The sequence below is a fragment of the Elaeis guineensis genome, chromosome 11 (genome assembly GCF_000442705.2).
Source record: "Elaeis guineensis isolate ETL-2024a chromosome 11, EG11, whole genome shotgun sequence".
NCBI classification, from domain to species: domain Eukaryota; kingdom Viridiplantae; phylum Streptophyta; class Magnoliopsida; order Arecales; family Arecaceae; genus Elaeis; species Elaeis guineensis.
The window spans coordinates 102,967,683-102,980,077 of NC_026003.2; positions in this window are offsets into that span (position 1 = coordinate 102,967,683).

A 12,395-nucleotide genomic window follows, 5' to 3' on the forward strand; every position below is an offset into this window, starting at 1 on the left:
ATCAAAATAATTTGATCTAAATTCAATCGATTCATCTCTTAAGATCAAAAATTTAAACAATTGATATCATATTTTATTGCCCTATATACTATTTACTTATCTTTTGGTAAGCAGAAAAAAATGCTTTGTCTCAAACCTATTTTACTTCGCTATATCTTTCATTTTGAGGCAAATTCTAAAATTGATAAATAACCAAAAAAAATTAAAACAAATTTTTTGAGACTTAATTTGAATTTGAAGGAAGAAATGTGTTTTTGAATCTATATTGTCTAGAATAAGAGAAGTACCATCAAGCTTATATTGTTCAAAATTTAATAGAAATATATTTTCTAAAACTAGCTAAGCTTAAATTAAATCTAATGCAAATCTTTGGTTCATTCAAAAAGAGGGGAGAAAATATTTTTAAATCTATATTATTTCAAGAAGGGAGAAAGATACTCAATTTGATCTTGCTGTAAATTATACAAAAAGGGAGAGATGGTATCACAAACTAAAAAATCTTAATTTAAATGTTGAATGCATGTATATTTAAATTTGAATTAAGTTTGATGATTTTTAATCTGCTTTATATTTTTGATGCTGTCAAAAAGGGGGAGAATATGTTGTGTTGAGTATATGCTTGAAATGCTTGGATTGCTCACATAATTCATTATGCTTGAAATACTCATTTGTTTGCTTAAGAACATCATATGAAATGAATGTATGTTCAATATAATTTTGATATTTGAATTGAAGATAAATTTAAGCATTCATGAAGTTGACATTTACAAGTTCTTACTTTTTAACTTCATGACTATATTTGTAAATCAATTGAAACATATTATGTTTTTATTGCGCATATACTCAAAAGTTTGTCATCATCAAGAAGAAAGAGATTGTTGATCCTATGATTGATTTTGATGATTCTAAAATTTTGAGTGATTATGATACTAATCATATATTCATGAGTGAATGTAGAATTTTTCAAGTGTTGAAAATGAAAAAAATTATCTATAGAAGAAATCTTCTCAAAAGAAGCTAAGTTAAAAAAAGAAATAGATCTAAATGCCTAAATAAAATACCAATGAGAAGTTTTTGGAAGCCTACATGTTGTGAAAGACCATAAAAATTAAGATAGAAGAAGCCCTCAAAAGTTGAAGTCAAAGAATCACTCGTAGAAAAATATGCAAAATTTTTCAGTGGACTGTCATCCGAGTTAATTCAAATTTTATCCGAATCGATTCAAGCTAAAAATAAAAATAAATTTTTGGTATGTCAAAGTTTCAGCTGGCACGTACTCGAGTCGACTCGAGTGTCATTCGAGTCGACTCAAAGAAAAAAGGATAGAAAATCCGAATAGACTCACATAAATTCGAGTGGAGTCATAGAAATTTGAGTGGACCTTCGAGTCAATTTGAATATCCAAGCTGAAGTCCTTAGAAAAAGATAGAAAGTTAGATTTTTAGAAAAAAAAATTGAGCGGACTTGCAGATAGCTCGAGTCGACTCAAATCCTATCTGAGTCGACTCGAAGTCCAACGGCTAATTCTGTTGAATTTTTTGAAGTGTGCAAAATTATTTCTAATGGCTAATTTTTATTTTTCAATGATTAAAAATGGTTATTTTAGCTTCTAAAAAAGATTTAAAAATTTTCAAACTTAATGAAGAGCCAAGAGAATAAGATTAAAAAGGAAGAACACATCAGTTTATGTGAGTATCATTGAATGTCATTGGAAAGAAAGAAATGAGAGGAAGTTGTGCATAGATTTTAACAAGCTTTCAAGTGCAATCTTCTCCAATATTTTTCAATCCTCTCAAGCATCATTTGAAGAAAGTCACATCTCAAAGAGCAATTTTTTAGCTTCTACTTCAGGCTTCAAAGAGTTCATCTTTTATGTTTTATTTTGTTCTAAAATTTCATACTTATATTTTATTTTCTTTACAAATTTCTTTAGAGAAAAGAAATTTAGAGATTAAGACTGTCCAAGCTAGAAATTAGACTTGTTAAGTGAGCCCATAAAACCAACTAGGTTTATTGTGAATCCAAAAAATAATCAGTGTATAGATTTCGATTTGTGAGCCCATAAAATCAATTGCATTGAATATGAGCCTGAAAAATAATTAATATATAGGTTATGGTTGGTGATCTTAAAAAATCAACTAGATTTATTTGTGATCCCAGATAAAACAAATGCACTGTAGTCAGATTGATTATAATAGAATTTTTAAGGGGCTCTTGGGGAGTGGATGTAGATGCGGGGTTGTATCGAAATACTATAAATTTCTATGTTTTTGAATTGTGCCCTTTCATTCTTGTCTTGCTTTGCTTTTAATTCTTGCTTTACATTCATACTTGCTTTTATTATTTTAATTCCATTGCAATATAATTGCATACATCTTACAATCACTTAAGATAGCTTAAATTGAAGCATATTATTGTTTAGATTATTAATTTAGTTAAAATTTTTTTAAAGAGCCCAATTCACCTCTCCTCTTGGGTTGCTGCATTTTTGGACAACACAGCAATTTATGCCCTAAAGTAGCATCAACAAGTTGATCGATCTTTGAAAGAGAAAAATTATCTTTTGGGCATGTTTTGTTGAGGTCGGTGTAATCAATACAGATCTTCCACTTTCCATTGACTTTTTTAACCATAATGACATTTGCGATCTACTTCGTGTACAGTACTTCTCTGATGAATTTAGCTTTCAAAAGCTTATCAACTTCTTCATGTATTGCTTTCTACCTTTTTAGAGCAAAGCTTCTTTTCTTTTGCTGCACTGGCTTATATTTTGGATCAACATTGAGTTTGTGCACAATAACATCAGTTGAGATTTTAGGTATGTCAGAGGCTGATCAAGCAAAGACATCAGTATTTATCCAAAAAAAAAAGATATCTACTTTTTTCTTAAGTTTGGCTCTAGTAAAGATCCAATCTGAACTATTTTTTCTGGATCATCATCCAAAGGAACAGTGGTAAGCTTCTTTGTTGGTTCTCCTCAGCTTTTCTCGATGTCAGATTTATTTTTCTGATCAGGTACTTCAATTGGTAAGGCTTCCACGGGCTTCTTCATTCTTGTTGCTATCAAGAAAGCATCGTTTAGCAAGCATCTGATCCCCTCGCATTTCTCTGACTCCACACTTAGTGGAGAACTGGACTAACAGGTGATAAATAGAAACAACAGCTTTGAGGGCATTGAGTCTAGGTCAGCCAAAAATTATATTGTAAACTGATGGTACTTTAACAACTAGGAAGGTGAGTCATATAGTTGACTGGCATAGTTCTGTGCCTACTGTGACTGGCAAAGTGATTTCTCCTTCTACAGATACAGAATTTCCAGAGAAGCCAATTAAAAGGGTGTGGACCTACTTCAGCTGACTTGCCAAATTTATTTTTTAAAAAGTATCATAGAATAATACATCAATAGAGCTTCCATTATCAACTAATATTTTTTTATATCATATTTTGCTATTGTCATAGAAACAACAATAGCATCATTATGAAGAGTTTGAACTCTTTTGATATCATCATCAGAAAAAGAAATAATATTGTCTATGCGTTGACATTTTGGAGAGCTCCCAGCCACCTTAGCTGCTTCTGCAATTCCATCGAGGTTAGAAATCATGTTGATAACTTCAGCAGTAGGTCTATTGAGGTCATTCTCATTGTTTGGCTTTTGCCGCTGGTCGATAGTTTGATTAGTTTGATCTTGGATATATTTGCTAAGTTGACCTCAGCATATCAGTGCCTCTATTGCATCCCTCAGTTGTCAGCACTCCTCAATATCATGGCCGTGGTCTCAGTGGTAATGGCAATACTTTCTTTTGTCTCTTTTTTCTGATGGAGCCCTTAAAGGATAAGGTCAGCGAAGATATCCTTGGTTCTCAATCTCCATCAGTATTTGAGCTCAAGAGGTGGACAGTAAAGTGTAGGGATCAAATTACCAAGGTGGGTTTCTATACTTCAAATTTTTTTGAGGTCGATCAGTGCTGTTCTGTTGATTTTTGCGGTCTCCCTCCAAAGGCTGCTTTTTTCCATCTTCTTCTTTTTTTGCCTGATGGAGTATGCTATCTTCTTCTTCAACCTGTGCATACTTCTGTATCCAGACTAATATTTGCTCATAATTATCCAAATAGTTCTTGTTGAGGGAGAAGATCAGGCGGCTGCTCCTGAGTCCTTGCTTCAAAGCTGCTATGGCAATGGACTCATTAAAATTTTTAACTTCCAAAGTGGCTGCATTAAAGCATGCAGTATAATCTCATAGAAATTCATCTTCCTATTGCTTCACAGTAAAAAGACTGTAAGTGTTCTTCAGATGAACTCTGTTGTTGTCAAAGTAAGTGATGAACAATTTGACTAACTGTTCAAAACAGGAAATAGATCCTGACTGAAAGTTAGAGAACCAGATTCTTGCAGATTTTTTAAAGGTGTTACAGAGTAGGGCATCAGATGCCCCTTGTAGCCTCATGATGGCTCTAAAACCTTTCAAATGATCCAAAGGATCATTGGAGCCGTCAAATAACTCTACAGCAGGTATCTTGAACCAAATAGGAATCGATTCATTAAGGATTTATTGAGAGAAGAAATATTACAAGCTGAAATCTCTCCCACCCTATGAATTGCCGATCTGTATCTCCATCCACTTTTTCTTAAGATCCTGAATCTTTTATCCAAGATCTTCTTTCAAATTCATCTTTCTGCTTGGAGTAGATGATTCTGCCCCCCAAGATTGATTAGTGAGATCCAGAGCATGATTGCGAGAAAGATTATAAGGGGTTGGTTGTTGGGAGTGGTGAGATTGAACCACTTGAGGGATTGGTTCTCACTACTGCTACTCAGTGGTATACTAGAGCTGTTGTACCGTAGTAGTGAGGGCTTGAATTTGCTAGACAAGGAAACTAAATTACTGTGAATCAACAGTAACTGATGATTGAGTAACCTCTTGAGCATCTCCAGGAGGAAATGAGGCAGGAAGAGGATGAATTGATGCTTTTTTATTCATCATTTTTCATTAAAAATTTTTAGATATCCTTCCTCTAGCACCAATCTATTGCTGCAAGGCTCCGGAGGTGAGATCGGTGCTGAACCGAACTGGAGAACAAAGAGTTGTGTTGATATGAACCACGAGCAAAACCTACAAAAGAAGTTCCAAAATCATGGGGTGCCCTCCAGTTTAGGACTCTCTGATGCTTAAGTCAACCGAGACCTTGAGAACAGGTAATGAAAATGGAGAAGTAGAAAGTAAGAAGTGAGAGTTTGTGAGTGGAGAGAAGTAGAATGAACTCTAAGTGGAGAGAACTATGATTTCTTAGTGAAAATTTTAGCAGAGTCTTGTCTCTGTGAGTTTAGACTTAGTTTGTACTTGACTTGATTTGACATACTTTCCAAAGAGCATCCTGTCCCCCTTTTATAGAGGAAGCTTGCTTAGGCATTAAGAAAAAGCTGTTAGGCCATTGGAGATCTGTTAAGCCGTTAAAATCTATTAGGTTGTTAGGTCATTGGAGATCTGTTAGGCCGTTGGATTATTGTAACAGAATGGTCAGTTGTGCAAAGATCGTGGGGCGGCTACCTATATGGCAAATGAGCTGGAATACAACTAAAAGACAGCTACGACTGAGATAGATGATAGTTGTTAGATAATCATTTGTACTACGAATGGCACGTCGGTAACAGACCGATGTAGAATAACCGATATCAGTAAATATCTGAACTGGACGTTATGCCTTGAGTGTCCATAATCAGGTCGGTTAGAAACCAACATAAGTTTTGATTCTGTTGAGGAAAATCAATAGATAACCGAGGTGAGTGTCCTGCTTACTAGTAGTTCTGGATTAAGTCGATTAGCAGATAATACTGAAGAGGCAGGTCAGCTGGATGCCGAATTGATCATAATGCTTCATTAGGAGTCAATTCAGGTTAGCTCAAATCGGTGTTTAGTTGAGCTAAATTGAATTAGGTCGGTATTCAATCAATCTGATCTAGAAGTAAATTTTTATCAATATAATTCTCAGACGATTCTCTCTAATATTGTCACATGCCAGAGATATTTTTATTTTTAGCTTTCTGATGAGATTGGTCTTATAATGATTTTAACCTTCCGATGAGACCGGCTTTATGATGATCTCAGCCTTCCATTGAGGTCGGCTTTCTGACGAGCTCTATAGTTGAGCTTCATATCGATATTCTTATCAATCAGAGAACTCTTGAGTCTCAAGGACATCAGCTGAGATGGTAAAATCCCACAACATTCTCAATAATATTAAGACCTCTTAGCTTAGCCACACAGTAAAGTATGAATTTGCTTCAGAAGATAAGTGAGATTGAGTCATAATTATGCCAAAACAGGCTAACAACAGCATCACTCTCTTCTTAAACACACTCCCTGCCATAGAGTTGCTTAGCCAGAAAATGGACCGGATGAATCCCAGGCCCTTCATCAGAATAAAACACTGGAAATCTAATAATTCAATCTGATAGTCAAGTGCCAACAATGGGTAAATTAATGTTACAGTCATATATGTAGACTAAGTTCGAGCAGCGAGTTGCTCAAGTGCTTAACCATCCAATTGTCACGGCACCGATACCATTACACCATTCCTAATTAAGAAACTAACATGAATATATCTGGTCCAAGTGCAGGTTGGTTTTTCCACTCTTCTCAAATCCTTAGGCCTAACGCAATAAAACAGTACGGCAGGGACTATAAATTGGAAGTACAGCCCCTCCATCAATTTGGCCGTGTGCAGCCCACTTACTGTGCATCACATTAACAGGATTACCAAAGTTCCCACCAAACGGGCGAAGAAGATAACATCCAACATTACTACTCCGTCCAAATCCATATATTGCTTCCACGAGAAATTCTTTGTGCACCACGGGCGGTGGAGCTCGGCGCACACCGCCCACGGTGATTGGCTCGGGTGCGGGGCTGGAGAGCAGCGCGGGCGGAAGCATGCCAATCCATAGACCATTCTCAGCACAAAAACATACTGGGAAGGTGGTGCTAACAGAGCAAGACAGCTCATTTTGCTTGTTAAGAATTTAAAATCTATGAGTGCAAAAGCAGAATAACGCATAGTTGAAGAATGAGAGAACCCATAACAGTTTAGCTCTAACTCCTCGGCAAAGGTGGACCTGATTGAACTTGAGAATATTTAACTTGGAAGTTCCGATTGAATCCCCAGTGGTTTATCAGTTGTTACGCATGCATCAACTAAACCTCAAAGGAAGCAAGCCAAAGGCTTGAGAAAGAAGTCGTTAAGGGCCTTCCTCTGATGCTGCCATGCTGGTATATATTCTAAATAATACATAAAAAAACTTCCAGAGCAATAGCATAGCAGAGCACCAACACTGTGGAAGTACTGCATCAAACTTGATTACGGCCATTGCAATTATAAAATTCACAAATACAAGAATCAAGCAGGAGAAGAGTGAAATTGAATGTATCTGGCCTGATCAACGGTACCGAGTGTATGTGACTTCCATTGTTCTGCTCTAATTTCACTTGAAGCCATGTATTGAAAGGTTTCCAACTCCAGAAGTTAATAATCATCAAGTGTATCATTCATCTGAAAATTTGATCAAATATCCAAGGGAAAGCATTGCCTCAAACTTCCACGGTTCAGTAGTCCGAAGTCGATAAAATTTGTGACTAACGTATATATGTTGCATGCAAGTATGTCCACAAAAAGAAAGCAAGATTGGGCTTAATGGGGGGCTCATGAGTCATGCAGAAGGTTCTTGCTTTCATTGACCACAGAGCAATGCATCCCTCTTCACAAAGAATCATATCCATGGAAACTCAATGCGCTCTTGTTAAGCCATCTAGCCACCTTATGCATACATTTCTCATCCACCACCTCTAAATTGCCACATCTGCAATTATTTTCAATGCAATTGCACCTAATACTACTTCATTTCCGGTGCATCTTTGTCTTGCTTCCAGAGTAACCTTTTCCTAACTGAGCAGATAACCACTCCATTTGCTGGCACCAAATAGCTGGAACAACACTTGATGGTCATCATTAAAGGGTGTTGGTTGCTCGTTACGTGGGCAGCTGAAGCCATTTCAGATATGCAGGAAGTGACTGCATGCATTTGGTTGTCCTGAAATGATCTTAAGTCACCTTCTGCTCTAAGAGGAACTAGACTCAAAAATACCCGAAAGGATTTCAGCTGGCGGAGGATGAAATCATGTCAGCTAAGCGAGTCCCCATCCAGTCAATCAAACATGCCCTGAGGTTCGAAATGGCCAATTCTGTGATTAAGTTAGACCAGCAGTGCAAATGAAAATGAAAGCAGGTTTCAGAATCAGATCTGATACAGTCACTTCAAACCTAGTCACTCACTACAGAGGTTTCCCTTAGCAACATATATCATCATATATGGTATACCTGCACACTCTGCTTCTTATCAAATACAGGGACAATCTTAATAATCCATGAGACCTCTTCAGTGAAAACAAGGAGGCAGGTATCACAGATAACTTCCAAAAGTAAACAGATTGCCAATAACTTTACAATTTTATCTACAGAATAGCATAAAACACTTGTCAATCGAGACAGTCCACACAAAAAAAAAGAGAGCAATTACTAGTATGAAAATAACTGCCCAGAATTTCTAGTTTGTTGATTAATACTATGCAAATAATGAATCCCAAAGCAATTATTGGTCAGAAGCAAGTTGTGACATGTCAACACCCAAGTTCATCTTGAATCCCAAAGGATGGTGTTGGGATTTTAGCGTCTCAAATTCGACCCACAACAGCGAAAACTCAGATGCGGAGAAGCCCAGCTCGAAGAGCACATCGCGAGGAGCCTGCAGATGCGGCCCACAGGTGCACAAGGACTGCAAACATGGCCCACGGGTGCACAAGGCCCGCTGCAGCGCACGACCTAGCATGGGCGCATGGTTCAGGCGCGAGCGCGTGGCCCTGTGCGTGAATAGGTGATGCGGTCCATGGTGGACTGCGGGAAAAATCGCAGTCCATGCATCCGCCGTGGACTGCTGCAATCTACATGCGAAAAATCAAAGTGCACGGAAGTCTTTTGCATGATCCAACAGCCAGGAGGGCTTGCGGTCGCAATCAGACGGCAAGCAACGTGCGCGGGCATGATTAGACACAATCGGATGGCTTAGGAGGTTCTGCGGGGAAGATCCAATGGTCAGAAAGAGAGTTGAGTCCTTTTGAAGGTAGGATTTCGATCCAGGTTGGATTTCTGATCTATAAAAGAGGTCTGAGAGGCTGGTAGGCAGAGAGGAAGCAATTTGGTATGAGCAGCTATGGCAAGGGTATCAACAGCAGCCGAGAGTGTCTCAGAACAGCCGTGGAAGCGGTCGTGAGTGTAGAGGCAGAGGCTGCACTATGATGTAGCAACTATAAGAATGCAGAAAGCATCTAAGGGCATTGAGAATCCTAGCATGATAAGCCTGTGAGAGGGTTTTCTTAAAAAATTTTATGAGAGCTTTTGTAAGGGGTGAGAGGTGAGAGCTTCTTGTTGAGAGAGAGATTTATATATGAGAGTTGAGAGTGAGTATTCTCCTCTTGTACTTATTTTCTCTTTCATAGTAAAGCCTTGGCATGCCCCATAGAGGTAGATCTTGGTCTAATCTACGTATTTGATTGTGTCTGTCTTATTTTTTCTTTCTTTCTGTAGCAACAAATGGTACCAGATCTTCGATAATTAGTATCAGAGCCAGATGGTACCAGAGCGTGCAGTTGTCCAAATTGTAGCAGTATTCATCAAGATTGAAGAAGATGGAGAAGACATGCACAATCAGGATGGAGATCAACTGCGAAGGATTGATTGATGCTCTCTTATGCAAGAAAAAGCCGTCTATCATGGAGGATGCTAGTGGGAGCCTAGTGCAAGATAGAGCTCCAAATGAAGGTGAATCGGATACGAGATGGGAGACTCAGAAGGATGATATACGACATCACCAGGAGGTTACCCTGAGCAGATCTCAAGTCATACAGGACAAAGTTGGAATCGAGCGGCCTAGTTCGACTCCCATATTTGCACATCCATGAGTAGCAGACGTATGTCCCAGGGCATAGAGGCGAGATCATCTAGATGTTCTCAAAGTTAGGAAGAGGTCGAATGTCGAATCATGATGGAGATTATTGAAATTTTGGCACCTTGAATTCGACCAACAGTAGCGAAAACTCATATGCGGAGTAGCCCAACTCGAAGAGCACATCGCAAGGAGCTCAGAGATGCGGCCCATAGGCACGCAAGGCCTACAGGTGTGGCCCATGGGCTTGCAAGGCTCGTTGCAGTGCGCGGCCCTAGTGTGGGTGCATGACCCAACATGGGTGCGTGGCCCAAGCACGGGCACGCGGCTCAGCACGAGCATGCAGCCCAAGCGTGGGTGCACAGCCTAAGCACGAGCGTACGAACCTGTGCATGAATAGGTGACATGGTCCACGACAGACCATGGGAAAAATTATGGTCCATGTGTCCGCCATAGATCATCGCGATCTACACGCAAAAAATCATGATGAACGGAAGTCTTTTGTGTGATCTAGCAGCTAGGAGGGCTCACTGTAGCGATCGGATGGTAGGCAACGTGTGCGGGCATGATCAGGCACGATTGGATGGCTCGAGAGGCTCTACGGGGAAGATCCAATGGTCAAAAAGGGAGTTGAGTCCTTTTGAAGGTAGGATTTCGATCCAGGTTAGGTTTTTGATCTATAAAAAAGGTCTGAGAGGCTGGTAGGCAGAGTGGAAGCAGCTTGGCAAGAGCAGCTATGGTAGGGGCATCAACAGCGATCGAGAGTATCCCAAAATGACCGTGGGAGTAACCGTAAGTGTAGAGGCAGAGACTGCAATATGATGTAGCAGCTGTGAGAATACAGGAAGCATCCAGAGGTGTCGAGGACCTTGGCACGACAGGCCTATGAAAGGATCTCCTTAAAAAATTTCATGAGAGCTTTTGTACGAGGTGAGAGATGAGAGCTTCTTGTTGAGAGAGATATTTATGTACAAGAGTTGAGAGTGGGTGTTCTCCTCTTGTACTTATTTTCTCTTTCATAGTGAAGCCTTTGCATGCCCCATTGAGGTAGACTTGGTCTAATCTACGTATTTGATTGTGTCTGTCCTATTTCTTCTCTCTTTTTGCTACAACAAGTGGTACCAGTTCTCCGACAAATGGTGTCTAAGCTGAGATTAGAGATGCAGACATGTATTGAGGAAAATCATTTCAGCATGAAGAAAAAAAAATGCCAAAAGAAATAGCTGTGTAGCATACTTAACAATAGTAAAGGTTTATAAAAGGAGCAATAAGCAATTGAATGGCACATAGATTATGTAAATTTTACAATGGATTTCTCGGGTAAGAAATGCATCACCCTAATGCTACTGTTATGGCAAAAAAAATCAAAAGCGTTCATGTTTTTGACTGCAGTTGTTTCAGCCCATTTAGGGCGAGACTTGGTAAAATAGTAAGATTGCTCTATTGTGACCTAGAGGTCACAGGTTCATAACATGGAAACTGCGTCTCCATGTGGAGGGATAAGGGAGTTTGGGGGTTTAAGTCTGGATGAACCCATTAGTCTAACACATAGAAACATTTCTATGTTCTGTTCCTCCACTAACAGGCATAAGTTGGCAACAAATAAAGGAATTGTCAATCATAGAATTAAGCCACATGAACATACGTAAATTGTTCATACACAATTAACATGGGAATACCAGGCAATGCCAAGCCTTGAAGCACAAGTATCTTCAGGCCGACAAATAGTGAAAGAATGATGTTAAGACACTCCTGATTGTCATGCTAATAATTAGTGAATATTGTTTCGCAGCAATTTTACCTAAATAATATTATTTAAAAAAAAATATCAAAATAATATTCTTTACAAAATATTTATCAAAATACTATCCAAAATAAAATCGTCCTACCATAAGACGACTTTATATGCTGACTCACCACAACTCACGTCATGTGGATGGTAGAGTCAATAACATAGAATCGTTCTATGGTAGGATGACTTATAGAGTCACCCTATGATGGAGCGACTTTGAGTAACCACCAGCCTACATCGAGAGACCACTACTCTTCAACCATTGAGAGGGAGGTTGGGGGGGTGTGGGGAGGGATGACGGGGACCGAGAGGGCCGAGAGGTAGAGAGTCGGGGACTGAGAGGCAGAGAGGTGGGGTGTTTGATTTTTTTTTTTTTCTCCTAAGTGAGAGAGAGAGAGAGGGGAGAGAGGGGTTTAGTCAGGAGAGAGGGGAGATTAAACTCCTCTCTCCCCTTTGCCCATCACTAAAAAAAATAAAAAAAAACCAAACACCCCGCCCCTCTCCCTTTTGGTCCCCCGACCCTCTCTCTCTCTCGATGTCCGCCGCCCCTCCCCGTGCCCCCCAACCTCCCTCTCGATAATTGGAGAGTCTAATGGTCTTTCGGTGTAAG